This window comes from Epargyreus clarus, unplaced genomic scaffold (genome assembly GCF_041222505.1).
Source record: "Epargyreus clarus isolate Ecla_fem2 unplaced genomic scaffold, WU_Ecla_fem_2.2 ptg000006l, whole genome shotgun sequence".
In the NCBI taxonomy this organism is placed as follows: domain Eukaryota; kingdom Metazoa; phylum Arthropoda; class Insecta; order Lepidoptera; family Hesperiidae; genus Epargyreus; species Epargyreus clarus.
In genome coordinates, this window is record NW_027332214.1 from 4,391,183 (window position 1) to 4,411,630 (window position 20,448).

A 20,448-nucleotide genomic window follows, 5' to 3' on the forward strand; every position below is an offset into this window, starting at 1 on the left:
AACGGTCGCCACTTGTCGTCTCCCGTCACCACCTATCCGATTGATGATAGATAGGCGCCAATAGTAGATGACAGATAATGGAAAATGGCGGTGACAGTCGTCGATATGAACTGTCGCTCACGTATTAGCTCACAGTGTTAACTACACGCTTGTGACTACGATCTATGGTTTACTAAAGATTTCAAATCAAAACACGGTATTCGCACATATTTATAACAGAAATATGGTTTGAGTCAATTGGAGACAGTATTTTCTTCTACAATGGCTACAGTCACCAAATGACAAAAACCCGCATCCCTATGCTACGCATGAAAAATGTTGTTCCCAAATCAAATTAGCTAAAAAGAAAATCGGTCGTTCATAAATTCGCTAATTCGTACATCGCTTCAAAACCCCCTCATACAAATTAATTCTGACCGATTTCATGGAGCCTCAAAACGGAACACGCCAAATGAAATCCTTTGAAGTACTGGGATCCGACACACGATGTATTGCTCTTGAACCATTTGCGACAAACCTCAAAAGTAGGTCAATTATACGCAACGCAAGTAGCTACCATCGCAGTATTATATTGGTTGTATAATATTGCGATGGTAGCTACTTGACGCCTGTACCCTTACCAGGAGTTTTTACGTTTCGACAAATATGACTGTTTAGGTATTTGTTTACGTATTGGCCCATACGATTTCCTAGTTCTGACACAATCTGCTAGGGCGCTGATTGGAATTTGTATGGGCAAATACCAAAACAGTCATATTTGTCGAAACGTAAAAACTCCTGGCAAGGGTACTGTATTAGTATTGCGTATCGTAAACACATTTATTTGTGGAATGTATTTTAATGTAAAAGAATAATTTGATTTACAATACATTTTAAAATTGTTGTTAATATTAAAATAGGACATATGAATATAACCTATATTTTTTGTGTTTTTTTAATCCTAATTAAGACGTGTAGACTTTAATTAAGGAATTATCGTTGCAAAAGAACATCATAGGCCTCACGAAAGCACTCATTTGAAAGTTTTAAAACAGTTCTACTTCACCTTTTTAATTCTTTTTAATTAACTTCATGTCATGATATTCCAAGAATGTGTGAGGACGTTGTTTTTTCGAATAACTCAATTAATAGCTATAGCCTAATTCGAGCTTCATTACAAATTTGTACCAATATTACCAATATATAGTTTCAATTATACTTATTTATATGTATTTTAGATATACACGAGTATAGACTATTCGACGTCATATCGTAGCACCTTGCTCTGTAGTGTCGTGGAAATTTACGACATGCATTATAAAAATCATGACGATATCGACGTGACTTCATGTTAGAAATCATGACAGAAATGACATAAGGAAAAGAATACTCAAATTTGTAATGCATTATTAAATGTTCACGATGTCGTGATGTATTACGATGCACGTCGTTTATTTCCACGACCCGACATCATCACGTGATACGACGCCACATTACGGTGCGACACCGTGTCACGCGTGTGTATTATCCCTTAAGGCTATTATGTCGTTACTTTATCATGTGAATATTCATTATATAAGCACATAATTGAAGGCTACGACTTCGCGAGGCGACGGCGTTTCGAAGATGAATACGGTAGGCGTGTTTCATAGTTTATTATTTCATGTTTGTTATATACTCGTAACTTTGCCTGTAACTATATTAAAGTAGCTGTCTTGTCTGTTATTCCGAAATACACCAGGTAAACTCTGGTTTCGTAAACTCCTATGCTTCTCATGAAAAATTAAAAATCCACAGCCCGTTTCAAAACTTATTTTCATTTCGTATTGTAAGAACTATGAGATAAATCGTGTCTTTAAACCATAATATTTTATTTAAGTGTATTTTTATTTGGGATTGTGTATTTTAGAATGAAGTAAATTTATAAATATTTAAAAGAATAATTATTATTTCACACGGCATTTCCGGTATTATAAAAACAAATTGTTAAAACGGTAAGATAAATTGTATAATTAACATATAATATTTTAATAGTGTATTTTTATTTGTGACTAGCAGAACCCGCGGCTTCGCCCGCGTAAAAGAATATGATATGACATACAAACAACTGTAATCGTAAATTTGTACCTTTAACAATTTTAACAATAAAGTAGCATTAATATTTAATTAATAAAAGCTTTTTTTTTCGTCACTGTGTACCTAAATTGGTCAAGCTTTCTTCAGAAACATACACTAAAACTCTAATTAGTGGACTGTAATGAAACTTTATTTAAAATATAAGTTTCATGTAGGATATAATATTTATTATTTACACTATTCCATAGGAACCGTCCATCTATGGGGCCTTACATACAGTGGTTCTTTCCAGGATCTCTGACTGGGCGATTAGAGCTCTCATTCTTACCACCCGCAACTCCAGAAGTCCCCCTTTAGTCTCGTACGACAGGCAGGGGATACTGTAGCCCTGTTCTAGCTCAAAATTTTCATCCAAGATCTATGTATCTATCACATCACCATCACTAATCCACGCATAGCCACAACCATACCCCACGGCAGGACAAAATGTTGGCACATAGTGTGTCCAAAGTAGTTGCGACGTATCTAATCAGTATACCAAAATGTAGGCCAATTTGAATAAACTTACGCATTATCATATATAAAATTTGCACCCGTCCACGTGGTCGTGCATTTGTCTGAATAGACGTTATCTGAAATTTCACGTTTCAAAGTTCGAACCTAGAACCTAGAACACTTCCTTTACCTCCTTAGTAGAATTTCAAAAACATCCTATGTACATATGCATCAATAAATACTTTATCAGCAAATTTCTGGAAGCTAATATTCAACACCAGCGGTTGGCAACCCGACACCCACGGGTGGTGTGTTTCCCGCGACTTTCCCTTGGGGCCCGCGGGTCTGTGCGTTACTAATAATTGACCAAGTGCAAGTCAAACCCGCACCTGGAGTATTCAGTACAACCAAAATTTTCATTTTTTTAAATTTCTAGCATTTAATATTGCAACAGCCATTAAAGTACACACATTGTGAAAATTTGACCTCTACCTCTACCTCTAACGGTTCAAAAGTTAGTTGGAAAAATAACGAATAGCAGTTTGTTGTATGGGGTCCCCTTTTTGTTTTCAACTTTTTTTTATTTTTGTTTTTTTATTTTTTTTTTGCATTTGTTGTTATAGCAGCCACCGTTATGCAACCTCTGTAAAAATTTCACATGTCTATCTATTACGGTTCCAGAGATAGAGCCCTGTGACACACGGACAGACGGACAGACAGCGAAGTCTTAGTAATAGGGTTCCGTTTTTATCCACTTCAGCACGCGCAATACATTGCCATGTTAAAAAAATATGTTACTACGGCCCGTGGAATTTCGCCCTACATTAAACTTCTCTGCACTCTTTTCTTTTTCCAGACACGCCAAAGGAAGTAACTTCAATAACGGTTTTTAAAGAAACTTTCTTTACTTATAGCACCCTAATGGGGTTGATTGTTGAGCTGCTAAAAATGCTGAAACAGATGTGTAAACAGAATGGCATGATGCATACACCCTTTTATAGCCGTCTTAAGGGTTGATCTAAAAAAACAGTGACTCAGATGCTTCATTAAGTCCAATGATAGTTTTTCTTTATGGTTGCTATTTAACGACCTCAAAGGTTGATTTGGTGTGTGCAAATGGAAAAATAGTGATATATTATTTACAACCAGAAAGCAAAATAACAATTTTCATAGACTTTGCTTCAAAATCTGCGGACTTCTAAACGAAGTTTCTACCCCTATTATACCCTCATAAGGGTAGATTTGCCATAAATGGTGTTAAAAAAGTTCTATCATTCCTAACCAATTACATTTTTTACAGTCCTTGATTCCAAATAAACGGTTTTTAAAATAAAATTCCATCTCCTATTAAATAACCTTAAAGGTTGATATTCCAAAAACTGTTTTATAGGTGTCCTATTATTTTCAATCAGAAAGCCAAATAACAATTTTCATAGACTTTGCTTAAAAAGCTGCGGACTTCTAAACGAAGTTTCCACCCCTATTTTACCTTCTTAAGAGTAGATTTGCCATAAAGGGTCTTAAATAAGCTCTATTATTTCGAACCAGAACGCTAAATGCTGCTTTTACAATCCTTGTTTCCAAATTAACGGAATTTAAAATAAAGTTCTATTTTCTATTAATCGAACTTAAGGGTTGATTTTGCAAAAACGGCAAAATAGGTGTTCTATTATTTACAATCAGTAAGCTTAATACCAATTTTCATAGACTTTGTTTCAAAATCTGCGGACTTCCCAACAAACTTTCAACCCCTATTTTACCCTCTTAAGGGTAGATTTTCCATAAATGGTGTTAAAAAGTTCTATTATTTCCAACAGGAAAGCCAAATGCAAATTTTTATAGACCTTGCTTCCGAATTAACGGAGTTTGAAATAAATTTCCAACCCCCATTTAACGACCTTAAGGGATGATTTTCCAAAAACAATGAAATAAGTGATTAATTATTTTCTATCGTAAACCCAAATACCGATTTTTATACAGTTTACATCAAAACTGGGGGACTCTCATACAAACCTACAACCCGTATTTAACCCAAATAAGGGTTGATTTTCCAAAAATGATAGAATTAAAGTTCAATTATATCTTACCAGTGAGGCAATGGCTAACTTTCATAGTGCTGGCTTTCAAATCGGAATTTTTTAAAATAAGCTGTCAACCCTTATTTTACCAACTTAAGGGTTGATTTTCCAAAAATGGTGAAATAGGTGTTTAATTATTTTCTATCGAAAACCCAAATACCGAATTTCATACAGTTTACATCAAAACTGGGGGACTTTCATACAAACTAACAACCCTTATTTAACCCATATAAGGTTTGATTTTCCCAAAAACGCTAGAATTAAAGTTCCAATATATCTAATCAGTAAGGCAATGACTAACTTTCGTAGTGCTGGCTTTCAAATTGGCAAATTCTAAAATAAGCTGTCAATCCTTATTGTACCAACTTAAGGGTTGATTTTCCAAAAACCATGAAATAGGTGTTTAATTATTTTCTACCAAAAAGCTAAATACAAATTTTCATAGAGATTAGATCAAAACTGGGGGATTTTCATACAAACTTACAACCCTTATTTAACCCATATAAGGGTTGATTTTCCATAAACCGTAGAATTAAAGTTCCACTACATCTAACCAGTAGAGCAATGGCTAACTTTCATATAGCTGGCTTTCAAATTGGCAAATTTTATAATAAGCTGTCAACCCTTATTTTACCAACTTAAGGGTTGATTTTCCAAAAATGGTGAAATATGTATTTAATTATTTTTAATCGAAACCCCAAATACCGATTTTCATAGAGTTCACATCAAAACTGGGGGAATTCCATACAAACTTACAACCCTTATTTAACCCACATAGGGGTTGATTTTACAAAAACGGTAGAACTAAAATTCTATTATATCTAACCAGTAAAGCAATGGCTAACTTTCATAGTGCTGGCTTTCAAAATGGCAAAATTTAAAATAAGCTGTCAACCCCTATTTAACCACCTTTAGGGTTGATTTTGAAAAAACCCTTAGATTAGATTTTTATTACTTTAAATCAGAAAGCTAAATACCAATTTTCATCCAGTTTGCTTTAAAACTGACGGACTTTCATATTAACTTTCAACCCCCATTTAACCCCCTTAATGGTGGAATATCAAAAAATCCGTTCTTAGTGCGCATCTACATTATAAAATGAAGCTATATTCCAAATTTCATGATTGTAGCTTCAGTAGTTTCGGCAAAACCTTGATTAATACGTTTCGAACGTGAGTATCTTTTCGCTTTTATATATATAGATTATTGTATTGCCAAATTAAAGTAATTTATAAACAATTAAAAGAATAATTACTATCGCTCACGCCATTTCCGGTATAATAAAAGCAGTTCCTTTTCTTTAATTTTTCTGTTCCGGTCACAAGGGTAGTTGGGAGGTGGCGAGTGCAAAAAGTGGTATTCGACTTTTAGTTCTGAGCGCGAACGGTCGTAATTGTGTGTGCTAGTGTAATTGGTTGGAATTTGTAAAAGAAGCAAATAAATTATTATTAAAGGTGAAGAGAGTGTTATTATTTCAACGTCTAACAGTATGATTTTCGGATTACATTTGGCTGGATAATTTTGTTATGAATATATGACTAAAGTCATCGAGCATGCAGTCAAGCCAATGCTTGCCAAATGCCCAAAAGGCCGCCTATGGGCAACTGCAACTAACTCCATATATAATAGAATGTTTACCTGATGCCGGTCGCCATACCCACTCTTGAGGACTAAGATGACGTAAGTGAGTCGATATGTATTCAATTAAAAAAAACATGCTATGCGATGGTGCTTTCGATTTAGGGCAACTAAAAGAGGTGACATAATATGGTATCGAAAATATTAAGCGTTCCTGCAAACAAACCTGAAAAAAACGGTGTACATAAATTCGAAAAAAAAAGAACAAATCCGCGGCTACAATCTTGTTTAAAACAATACAAATGCACACCAAATATTGTACCTTAATAGCCCCACGTTACGACATTTCATTACCACGAGGTGGGGGCTTTAATCGCGTTATAATGTACAACGTCGTTACGGCACGGAACAATACCCGATAATTACTGGCAACTATTTACGCCACATCTGCGTTGTCGTTGTCGCTTTTGTGTGATAAATAAGTTATGTACGTACGTGGATTGTATCGAACGTATTCGCAAGACGGAGTTGTTTATTTTATCCAAAAACACAAGGAATCGGTGATATTTTTTTAACCCGAAAATAAGTTTCTTTATAAAATTACCGGATAATTACTGAGATCTATTCATGCCACATCTGCGTTGTAGTTGTCGCTTTTGTGTGATAAATAACTTATGTACATACGTGAAGTAGTTGTTAATTTTATTGATAAACAAAAATAATCGGCGATATTTTAAAGATATACTTTAACCGTAAAAATACGGTCGATTATTGCAATTGCCAGTTATCATGTATATGTTTATACTCGATAATTACTGGCAACTATTTACGCCACATCTGCGTTGTCGTTGTTGCTTTTGTGTGATAAAAAAGTTGTTTACGTACGTGGAACGTATGGAACTTATTCACAAGACGGAGTTGTTTATTTTATTCAAAAACACAAAGAATCGGCGATAGTTTATTGATATTTTTACTGTGAAAATATGTTTAACACATAAGTTGTAATATATATTTGATAATTACTGGAAACTATTTACGTCACATCTGCGTTGTCGTTGTCGCTTTTGTGTGATAAATAAGTTATGTACGTACGTGGTATATCAAACTTATTCAGAAGACGTAGAAGTTGTTTGTTTTATCCGTAAACGCAAAGATTTGGCAGTAGTTAAATGTTTTTTTAGCCGCCAATGTACATATGTTTGTTCATAATATGTATCTGATAATTACTGGCAACTATTTACACCACATCTGCGTTGTTGTTGCCGCTTTTGTGTGATAAATAAGTTATGTACGTACGTGGTATATCTAACTTATTCAGAAGACGTAGAAGTTGTTTGTTTTATCCGTAAATGCAAAGATTTGGCAGTAGTTAAATGATTTTTAGCCGAAAATGTATGTTTGTTCATAATATGTATCTGATAATTACTGGCAACTATTTACACAACATCTGCGTTGTCGTTGTCGCTTTTGTGTGATAAATAGGTTATGTACGTAGGTATCGAAACTATTCAGAAGATGTAGGAAACAATATTGAATAGACGCGATAGGTAGCAACCTATAAGGACAGACTCTGTTTGCCTTGTATAAAAGTCACTTTATTAATCTTATTGCAGCGGACGCATACATGCAATACTGATGTTAGTGGACAGGAATAGCTGCGGCGGTGCTGCCTCGAACCACAAAAACTTTTATCCTTTTATATTATTTATTTATTTATATTATTTATTACATATTATTTTTATGAAGATTTTTTTAAATTTTGAAATTATACACGAACATTTTCATTGTATCTGTTTATTCAAATGATATATAAAACAAACTATGTAACTATGTAAAAGGGTAATTGTATGTAAAGGGTAGATTTGGATTCTTGTAAAACCTACTCGTAACATAGTGTGTTACTAAGAATAATATTTTAGAAAAACAAGTTTATTATTTCGGAGACTTGAAGGCTTATCCTTGAAATACCAAGCGTCGTTTGTGAGAGAAAAATCTGAAATGCTAATCATGCTGTTCAAATTACTGCGATGCTCATCTTGTTTTTGTAATGGCTGAATTTTTGTTCAAAGGCACGCAAATATTAGAAAAAGTATGAAACAAGTGACTTTGCGTAATTTACATTTTTAAGAAAACTAGTTGTTTTATGTTTTTCTTAGAAAAAGGTTTTTCTTGCGATGTCGTCTGTAGCTTACTTCGTACATGCTCCTCATCATATTTTAAAATATATATTCTTAATAATGTCTGTTGTATATTTTCGAATAGTTCTTTGAATTTTTCTTATAGTATCAGATAATCTACTTTTTGGCAAAAAAATAAATAATTATAGATGCTTTACAAGCACGTTAAGCAGGAATCGAACCCGAAACCCTGTGTGTATCGATGGAACCGTGAGCGAAGCACCACGCGGATCGTTCAATTAAATAATGAATAACATGATCAATATGCTTCATTATAGATAGTCTGTACAACGATCTACATACGGTAAACAAAGCGTCTTACACAAAACCCAGGAGCCATCTCGTACCTATAAATCAAATGCTGCTATTATACCTTTGATTAATTACCTCCGATATATATTACTATGGCGCTTACTTTTATGCTCCCTTCGAATCGGCGACACGCTAAAATCATATATTACCGAACTATTGTGCATATAGAAAATATTATAAATAAAATGTCCTGTGGCTCAATTCATGAGGTGTCATTTATAATTACAATAGTTCCTAAAAATTTAGGCTTCTAGCTTTACCTAGAACGAAATTGGAGGGGGTCGAAAATGGCCTGAATTGCTTCGAGAAAAGAATGCTACGGCCGTGCTGCTTTTTTATTTTTTTTGTTCGACTTGCGGAGGCACTGCCATGCCTCCAGATTAGTTTTGTTTGCAAGCCTTGTAAAGATTACAGCAAACGTATGAAACTTTTAAATACGATTGCAGTGAGTACAAATTACGAGTACAATTATTTAAATACAATTGCATACAATGATACAGTTAATAATTTGTAGATTGGTTGCTTTATAAATTATAAACTGTCATCAAAATATTATTATTTAGCAAGCATATAATTTTGAGGTCTCTTATTTGAATCCTGGTAATTTCATGAATTCATGACTTCTTTAAACACAATAATTTTCAAAAACAGATGACCTCTGGTGGTAAACCAGTTCATGCTTCGAAATTGTAAGACCCAATTAAATGCCTAAACGTTAAACCTTGTCCGAGGCCTTTGACTTTATACTAGATAAGCCGGCTATTAACCTATACCTTCACTAATTAGTAAACAATGTAGATCTTATAATCTCACTTAGCGGATATTGCTGACTTTAGTAGTATTATTATATTTTTATATAATAGAAGAACAAAAGAGCAGATCTTTACCTTCTACCATATCTAAATATATATAACTCAAAGTTGATTGACTGACATAGTGATCTATCAACGCACAGCCCAAACCACTGGACGGATCGGGCTGAAATTTGGCATGCAGGTAGATGTTATGACGTAGGCATCCGCTAAGAAAGGATTTTGATCAATTCTACTCCCAAGGGGATAAAAAAGGGGATGAAATTACTACGAAACGCGAGCGAAGCCGCGGGCAAAAGCTCGTTGTATAATAAGTGGCAACTGCGACACACGTCTATATTTGACTCTAGTTAGAATTGGGGTCAACTTGAGAACAGTCAAAGTTGCGTTGCTCCCTCTGAGGACTAATTGTAAAGGCCTGTTGTAAGTGTATGTTCTTATCCATCCTTCCAACCAGAACAAATCTGTACCCTCACCATGGGTTTTCAAAACATCCCACAATTTTACGTTACGTTTACTCAATCGATTATTCTGTTCCGTTTGCTTCAATAGACTGAGTAAACGTAACAATAAGTAAGTGCTCAAGATTTTCTGTCTGCCTCACATGTTCGCAAGAAAGAGAGACAAAACATAAAGCGCCATTTTGTCTATTTAGACATTTAATGTTACGTTACTGACACTATGATTCTGATTGGAAATTGTATGGGCAAATACATAAACAAATACCAAAACAGTCATATTTGTCAAAACTGTACTGTACTTAACACTGTAATTATAAGGCAGAATTGTATTGTCTCCAGATTCGAACCGCGAAGGATTCTACCATCTCTTAGATTATAAGTACCTGAAAACTAAGTCACCTCACGTCTAGGTCATCTATTTGTAAAACCAACCAAGCTCTAACTTAAGTCAAATAATAGTACAGAACTCTTGTTTACAAGAAAATAACAAGTATTGGGTTGAAATCAACAACCATTTTGGATAAACAACAATATCGCAACAATGTATTGAATTACCAATTTAAAGTTGAATGCTTATAAACACCTGACAAACTATTGGGATAGTTATTTTGATTACATCATTTTAAAGTAATTATAAGTTTTAAAGCTACTTTTAAAACATATTACCATATTCGTTATATCTTCATCGTGACTTATCTACTTAGTTGTTAAATTGCAAACAGTATGGTTCGACCGACGAGGTACCACCGTCACACCTATTTTTGGCGTAATTCAGTTCTGCGTTTTCTCCCATAGATTTGTAAAGATTACTCACTCCTAACAAGAAAATGTAACAAGTTTTGACTATTGAAATTGTCACTGTCATCTATTTTCGTGTTTAAAAAATATAAAAAAAATGCAGTTTTAAAATCATTTACGAATGACACGATGTTTTTCCGCACTTTTTCTTCGATTTCGTGTCTTAACTGCGCATGTCGGCATTGTTCCGCGTAATTACACCATGACAGCTATTAAGCCATGGCTGACAGAATAGTCAGCCGTTTAAGTCATTTAATGGCTTCCTATATCTATACTTATCTATGGTTTCCCCGTAATAAAAGATCTTGTGAAGTGGTGGTAGATATATTGACATCCAAAAAGAGTTTTGTAAAGAATCTACTTTGAATTTAATGAATTTTGAATTTAATTAACTATATTTACATTTCGTTTTTGTTATTATCACTATCAGTATAACATTAGTAACAACGGTAGCGTGATGTGACATAGAAAAAAATCTTCAAAAAATATTTTTAAAATCTAAAAGTTTTTTTCAAATCTGACTGTTTAAATTAATAACAAACAAACAGTTTCTTTAGCTTCATGGTATTACTATGAACTACATGAAATGTCTGGTAGATATTTAGAATATCTAGGAATTCAGTGCTTTGTATTTGCACAATTTTCGTATTCAAAAGAAGCAATTTATAAGAGAAAAGGGATAGCCCAAGGTAGGTCAAACACTAATCGCTCTTAGAATTGCGTTAAGGTCCGCACAATTACGGCACGTGGCTCATTTGTTCCCGTTACATCAAGCCATGATATTAGAGATTGCGTGAGTGATTAAGGTTGTGTATTGTGCGCGAAACGGCGCAAATGGCGCAAATGGCGCCCCACTGTGTTTTCGTGCACGATGTAACAATGCGTTAGTTGATTTTGCTGGAGCGTCGTTTTTGTAGTTTTTAGGGTTCCGTGGGTACGTCAAAGGCGTACTAATAGGGAACTCTATTAGTACGCCTACGCGGTCGGTTTGACTGTCACAGGGCTGTAATAGGTAGTCGCTTCAAATTTTCATAGTGTGTAGTATCTAATCCCTGTTACAGCAAATATAAGTATAATAATATAATACAAATATAATATAAAAATAAAAAATATAAAAGGAGAACGTTTATTCAAGCATCTAAATTTTTGGGGTATTTTTCAAGTTATCTTTTCAACACTTAATTTTTTCCCAAAATTTGTATTGCTACAGTGAGCACAACAACAAAAAACAAATTTAAAATTAAGTTACAGTTTTAAGTGTTCTGTATTTACTCATACTTGAACGAAATTATCTTTCTTTTGGCGTGTCTGCTATTTTAGTTCGATCTTTATACATAGAAATACAAAACCCCAGTTTGGCACGGAACCCTACGTGTGTGCTCCAACTCACACTTATTCGGGTTTTTTGTTCCCCTCATATGAGGCCTCCCGACCTCGTTTTCGTATAATTGACAGGTGTATAGTGTATTTAATTACTTTCCATTGTTTTATACTTTTGCAAATTGGTTTTCGAATCCTTATTAATTTAGCACGCTTAAATTCAATTACAGTTTACAATGAAACATTTTGATTATGTTTTCGTTTCAAAAAGAGTATTCATATTTGGCTAGTCTAAACACTGTATCGATTTAAACGCATTTTTTTAATAGAGTAAGTACTAGACTACTAGATTACATACAGTGCCTGATGGTAAGTGATCAGTGCCGCCTATGGACATTTGTAGTTAATTCCAGAAAGCATGAGAGTCCTTTGGCAAAGGGAGATCTTCCGCCGGGCTAGATGATCATGCCCGGGGAGCGGCCGTGCTCCGTCAGTCTCAGTTCGGAGCTTGTATATATGCCAGATATTTAGAAAACTTCGATACCGTGATTCAGCAGCGCCATCTCTTGACGAGTAGTGGGAAGTCGCTACAGTTCTACCAACAGTTGCGCCTCGCTGCCCGCCTAAGTTGGGACACCTCGTACAAGTATGTCTTTCTTACCACACCCTTCAAACCTAAACACAACAGCGCTTAACACTGTTGTTACTAGACAGAAATAGGTGTGGCGGTAGTGCCGCTGGAGTCGAACCACAAAAGGCTCTACCACCTTATATTACAAGTATTATGATGACCCGCGTGGCGGAGCGGTCACCATGCCGGTCTGACGCGCTGAGGGTAACGGGTTTGATCCCCGGCCAGACAGATTTTTAAATGAATTTAGATTTCTGCTTCTGGGTCTAGGTGTTTGTGAAGTTGTCTCTGTGTGTGTCCATAGTACCCACGATACAGGGAATCCTAGTGTGGGGCTGTGAGTCTAGAAAGAAAAGTCTATTATGTTTTTTTAAGTTTAATTTCGTAAACCGCTTTGGCCTCTTCGAATTAATTCAATTGTTTGCCTAATGAACATGTGTCCTAGCTTGTAATTGGGGTGTCATATGTCAAAACGAGAAGCATATTAACGGGGCTAATAGGTATAATAAACCACGCACAATTACAGCCGCATATACGTCCACATATATGTAATCGGTTTGACAGCGAAAGACTAAATAGAAAGAGGGAAATGCGAAAAATTACAGCAAATTATGCTACGCAAATAAAAGAGATAATTAACTATTAGACAGTTTAATAAATTTTGTTGGAAAGGACTGGAGATAAATTATACTTAATAGTCTTATGGATATAGAAATTTGTAACTATTTATGTAACACGGAATGGACTAAGTTTCTTTGAGTAGATCAAATACACATATTAGTAATATGCACTTAAATCAGGCATATTGCCTGCAACTCATTTTCATGTGAAATGTAAATTATATCTACATAGCGGAATTTACGGTAGATAATTACATGAGAGTCGTAATAGTATTGGATAGTTGAGTATCTTTTAAAGGTGGTTTTTATAAGTGTGAATTTTTGCGCTTATATCGTTGTATTTTTCTTTTTTAATATGGAGTAGCAGATGAACGTGCAGACCACCTGATGGTAAGTGGCTACTGCCGCCCATGGACATATGTAATCGACTCCAGATAGGATTAGATATTCGTACCGGAGGTCGGCCACATATGCGCCGCTACCCGTGAGGACTAAGCTGGAACGCCTTACCACACCCTTCAAACCAGAACACAGCAGCGCCTAACACTGCTGTTATAAGGCAGAAATAGGTATGGCGGTGGTGCCGCCGGAGTCGAGCCACAAATGTTTCTACCACCTTCAAAATCTTCAAGTAATTATTACATCTTTTAAGTAGCTCTAGACGTGGAGGATTCTTGTGATGTTTTCCTTTACTGTTGCAGCAAGTGACAATTAATTCCTTAAACGCAATACATACCTCTGAAAAATCAGAGTGTCTGGGATATGAACCTCGGTACCCACCCGGAGTTTTAACCACTAAGCTATGTATAACTACCTCCATCAAAATCCATCGCTTAATACATTTTATTATGTTACTACAACCTTAGGTTTAACATTCAAACAAAATCAACGAAAGGGGTAAAAGTAAATACCTAAATTTCCCTTACGGCATAAAATATGGTTTTATTTTTACGGGCAGTAAAACATGAATGTGGATTGTTAGCCAGGCTACGCGTGACTGGGATCATTCTAGATTTCTTGGTGTAATTTTGTTTGAAATATTACAAATACTGACGTACATTTACAATTTTAAGTCGATGAAAATTCTGTTCGATAAAAATAGGATTAGCCCATTTTCTCTATGATGAGGTGTTTTAAATAAGCCATAAAAAGGTGCTATTAATTTATATCTTTTATATAATATTGAAGTAGAAAACAAGCTTGCGGTCCATATGGGGGTAAGTGGTTACAGCCGTCCATGGACATCTGTAATCCCAGATTAGGTTAGATTCTTATCTGAGATCGACCACAGACATGGCTGCCCATGAGTTCTAAGTCGGTACGCCTAGGGTTGTGTTCTTTTCTAGACCCTTTAAACCAGAACTCAGTAACACTTAACAATTGTTAGTAGGTACAAATAGGAGTGGCGGTGGTACCTCTACAGTGGTGGTACCGCAAAGGGTTCCATACCTTTCACATCCTGTTACAGTGTTCGAATCAGAGCCCAATAATGTAATTAATTTGAAATATCTCGTTACAATCACAAATGAAATATGATTTAAGTGAAGTGTTTGTGATTTCGCGTAATAGTGAAGTACTCTCGAAAAACAATTGTAAATGTGAATACGTGAAATATGGCACTCTTGTTTCAGATATTTCAGTATATTTAAATGTAACACAATATGTAGATAAGTACCAAGTGCTTAATAATTTCCAGTAACATATTCGAGAGGCATAAAATTGACAGAAATTGATTTTATGTCATATGCAAAATATGAAATAAAATCAATTTCTGACAATTTTATTATTGCTCTGGTAGATATTACAAATATTACAATGTATTACACAATAACTACCGGTACCACCATTACACCTATTTCTGTTTCATGGCAGCAGTTAAGGGGAGCTGTGTTCTGGTTTGCAGGGTGTGGTAAAGGTAACATACGTTAAAGTCGTTAACTTTCTTAGTCCATAAACTTAGTCCTCAGAGGTAATGACATCAGTGGCCTATCTAAAGTCGGAACCAAATCTTATCTGGGTTTGACTGCATATGTTCATTCAAATTCAAATCTCATTTATTCAAAATTGATTCATATAGAATACTTTTTGAAAGTCAACAAACTACCACCGCTTCGGAAGGTATTTCGCTATGGAGAAGAAGCGGCGCAAGAAACTCCATACGTGTGCATTGGTGGCAATAGCCATTCTCTATAGGTGGACTGCATACCTATACTACTTCTATATTATAAAACCAAATAGGTCCCAAACTTCAAGTACCTTAAATAGTTTGTTGCTATAAATCGAAGCAAGGACCAGATATTAAATTGAAATAGCATTGGGTTCATGATGAACTTTTGTCTACAATTGCACTCGACCAAAGTCTGGAACTATGAATAGTTCTCAAATTGGAATATTTTAGATGAAATTACTTCGCTGAATTTTCGTATCGTTCACGTCAATTAGAGAGATTTCTGCCCGATTCCAATCCTGTCAGACGTCGGCAACCGCTGATAGGCAGCTCTGAAATTTACACGGAATTATGATTTGAACAATGGCTAAGTCGTTTTCAAACATAATATAATGTCTTATATATTTGATATAATACCTATAAAGGGATATATGATACATGGTAGCAGTGATAGCCTAGTGGTTATCACTGTTACCGTGTATATGTTAAGTAACTCGGCCTCTCGAACGAGGGGTCCGACGCTCAAATCCTAGGCTCTGATTTTTCAAAGTTATTAAATTAATTATCACTTGCTTAAAACGGTGAAGGAAAACATCGTGAGGTAATCTGCATACCTGAGATACTTATATATAAAAATCTCAAAAAGTATGTGAAGTCTACCAATACGCAGTTGGCCAGCACGGTAGACTATGGCCTAATCCTTCTCATTCTGAGAGGAGGCCTATACCCAGCAGGGGACAATAATGGGTTGATGACCTATAAAGGAATATATGAAAAATGGAAGAGTCAATATGGTTCGGCTGGGGATGTTCCACCGCCGGACATATTTCTAACATGATTCATTTTGGTTTCGGTGCCTGTGGAGGATGCCGTATACCTATATGAGGCACCCATCTTAGTCTTCAAAGTGGCAACACATCTGTGACTAGCTTCAGAGTCTATCCTTTAAGAAGTTAGTCACAGATGTCCAAAGGCGGCAGTGACCATTAAGTGAACTACAAGCTCGTTTGCTTCTGCATATAAAAATCTTATATATTCTTATAAAATTCTCGTATCACAATGTTAGTTTCCATACTCCTCCGCAACAGCTTTACCGATTTTCACCAAATTTTATATGCATATTTAGTAGGTCTGAGAATCGGCTACTATCTATTTTTCATACCCCTAAGTGCTAAGGTTTGTTCACCCTTAACATTTTTTTATTTATATGGCAACACAACGTTTGCCGGGTCAGCTAGTACCATACACAAATCTCACGTTAAATGTAATTCATACATTGAATTTAATTGCTACATACGAGTATTTGAAAATACCATGTACATTTATCGTATTAACTGTATTTGATACACGGGCTATAATTGCTACATATTTGACAGGGAAGTCGAAAAGTTTTCTCATTATTTTACAGCCAATTAGCGTTCTAGCATCAGATCAAATGTCGGCAAGCGACTCTTGATAGACAGACAGTTTGACAGGCTAAAAGTGTCTTTACTCATACAAGTTTACAAAAGCTTTATTTTAATATCTTAATATGATAACAATTTGTATATGTTAACAATGGGCAAGACGCCTATTCTAATTAAATGGTATTTATTTTTATAGATTGAATATGATTAAATTAGAATATGCATTAATATGCATATTCTACTTAATTAATCTTATAGATTGCACTAGCTGACCCGGCAAACGTTGTGTTGCCATATAAATTAAAAAAAGTTAAGGGTGAACAACCCTTATCACTAAGGGATGTAAAAATAGATAGTAGCCGATTCTCAGACCTACTGAATATGCATATTTGGTGAAAATCGGTAAAGCCGTTTCGGAGGAGTACGGTTACTAACATTGTGACACGAGAATTTTATATATAAGATATACTTCGTTTATTTTTTTCTTTTCATTTGTAACTCAGTAGTTAGGGAAATCTAATTATATATGGCGTTCCATCTTAGTCTTCAAGGGTAGTAGTAAAGCAACTACGGCCGACCTCAGATAGGATTACAATTCTATCTGGTGTAGATTTCATTCCATGGACGCAGTATCCACATACCCCTAGATGGAAAGCATTTTGTTTGCTACCTCTGTGATATAAAATAAAATGTTGTATATAAAGTATAAACGGAAAATATGAGTATATAATAACACAAAGCCGGCATTTTGTATAAAATTCTTTAAATAAAGAAATTGTACGCTTATTCACATTAATTAGCGTAAAATAGTAACCTTTACAAAATTTACTCCATTATTTTTGAAGCTTAAATTCTGTATTGTATGTATAGCTCTATGTTGTAAAATAATCCCCCTATACACACGAAAAACTTTTATGCGGTGCCCGATAATACAAAATCGATATTGTAAGCTCCCAATTCGTCTGAAACAAGTTTTTCATGTTCACGCACGTATTTGATGCATCAGACTTATTAATACTGGACATCATTACTGTCCAATTATTGGGCACTGGTTTTTCAAATTCAAATTCAAATATAAATCTCATTTATTAAAAAAAAAAAAAAATTCAAAATTGAAAAGTATTCTATATTAATTTTTGAAAGTCAACAAACTACTGTCTCATGCTTTTGTAACAGGCAACTAAAAGGGGAGTTCTGGGGATGCTGGCATTAAAGTTGAAGCTCGAAACGTCCAGCAATGACCCTGGGGAAGACGACTGGTCACATACCGTCGTAAAACCAGAATGCAGTAAATTTAAATTTAAAAACATCCCACGTAACCCACTGTCCCTTTCTAGGTGCCTTTTGGAAGTTCCACCTGTCACCAAAAATGGTATTGGTATAATAATACCTATCACAACATTGATTTACATTATGGCATTAAATTAACTATGCCATCTGCATTGTTATATCTCTTTCAAGGTGTCTTATTTCACCAAAAAGAAATGTTACATATTTGTATAATAATACCTGTTTCAACATTAAATTACATTAACAATGCCATCTGTACTAGAAACATAGTTACAATAATAGGTTTAATTCAATCAAATCTGCCTGACAAGACTCACAGGTACAGTGTTCTATTACGAATATTAAAACACAGTCTAAGTCGATAACTGTAGCATAAACTATGCATAGAGGAACATTAAGCCGTAAAGAGCAATTTGAATAAATAAACAGCATCTGCAGTCTAATATCGGTAAGTTCTATCGGCTTACGATAATACAAAATCAATAGAGTAAGCCCCAATTAATCGGTACATAGTACTACCCTCGCTGGTACCGCAGGGTAAGATAGAAATAGGTTGATGTTTTCTTTTATAACTATTTAAGCGTATTATGATTATGTTGCTTATAAATAGAACACAAAGATAAATAGTACTTTGAGTTTATAAGTAGCTTATCTGGGAACAATTTTGCCCAAATTTGGATTTTGACTAAAACAATCAATCAATGTTTTAGTAGGCAAAATTTAGATAGATTGAGTATTAATAAGAGACGTTAATAGATATAAAGCAATGATAACTTTGTGGTATGAATTCCAGCCACTTACATCGGGATTCGAAGTTTGATTTTTTAATTAATTTTGGTTTGAGAAGGTTTTTTTCACGTGCTTATTCGTAGAGAAAAAAATCTCTAAAAAGCTCTGTGAACTATGCACTAAGTCATATGCACTATGGCCTAAGCTTTTCTCGTTTAGAAAGGTGCCGTGCCCAGAAATAAGACAAAAGTCAGTTCACGGCCATAAGAACATAAAAAGGGGTATATGGTAGCTAATATGACTAATTCATACTAAAATCGTTCTGAAAAACACACACCGTTTTAACGAGGGTTTCACCGAACGTGAGGGGATCCGCGTAATGAATGAGGAACCCGACCGGTTTGTAATGGCCCAATTATACAAAATTAATTTCATTGCTGTCTTCGCCAAAAAAAATGTAACGAGTTTTCAAAGCGACACCGACCTAAAGCGCTTTATTGCTCGACGCTTGGACACGGGTAATGGTCTAAATTTATTGAGTTAAATGGTCCGTGCGAACGGAAATTCGGTCTAAATTGTTCGCTTGTCTAATTTTTAGGGTTCCGTGTCCAAGGGGTAAAAACGGAAGCATGTTACTAAGTCTCCGCTGTCTATGTGTCTGCCTGTCACAGAGCTCTCTTGAACCGTAGTTGATAGACACTTGGCTTTTATGCAGTATGTAAAACGGTGGCCGCTATAACAAAGCCTTTGCTGTTAGTCTGTTTGTCCGTCTGTCACAGAGCTCTACTTCTTGACCCGTAACAGATTTTTACAGAGTGTAAAACGGTGGCCGCTATTTCAAATAGTACTAAAAATAAAAAATGAAAATAAATGGGGGTCGCTTGACAAAAACTTGTATTTTCCGACGTTTTCGTTTTACAATTAAATCGCAATAGTGAGACAGCTGAAACTTTTACTATACATTTGCTTCTATGGCTGCTATGATATCAAATACTAAAAATAAAAAATTGAAAATTAGGTGGTACAGAACCCTTCGTGGGCGCTCGACTCACACTTGACCGTTTTTCGTGGATTTGATGCTTCATTTCTCTGACTGAATGTCCAACACGGCGCTGGGGTTAGACGCGACATTTAATACGATGCTTAGTCGAGCCAAATCGAAACGGGCTTCGTAATGGCGTCAGAATAACCTCTATGATGTTTTATGTTATTTTCAAGGGTTCTTCTTCAAAAGTTGGTTTAAGAAGGAGCCTTAGATATCGTCTCAGATAAATTGAATAACAGATATTTTCACATAAATAGTCATAAAAATAAAATGGTGTATTATATAAGTATAATATTGTTTGCGAAAGAATGGAAGATGATTGTGCCAGAGTGTCTGATGTATTGTGAAATGAATGCGTGACGGATGACTGAGTAAATTTTATTTATTTTTTTAAATTAATATGAACGTATATTTCATAGCGTATATTATGTAATTGCTTGGTGCAACGAGATGGATTTTATTCTACCGTGCAAA

The 20,448-nt window shown here is 35.0% G+C and overlaps 1 protein-coding gene across 1 annotated transcript in view; it reads right to left on the reverse strand.

Annotated features, from left to right (window-relative positions):
• The window catches only part of LOC140742551 (uncharacterized), a 153,664-nt gene that overhangs the window by 20,264 nt on the left and 112,952 nt on the right, over window positions 1-20,448 (reverse strand). The window lies entirely within an intron of this gene.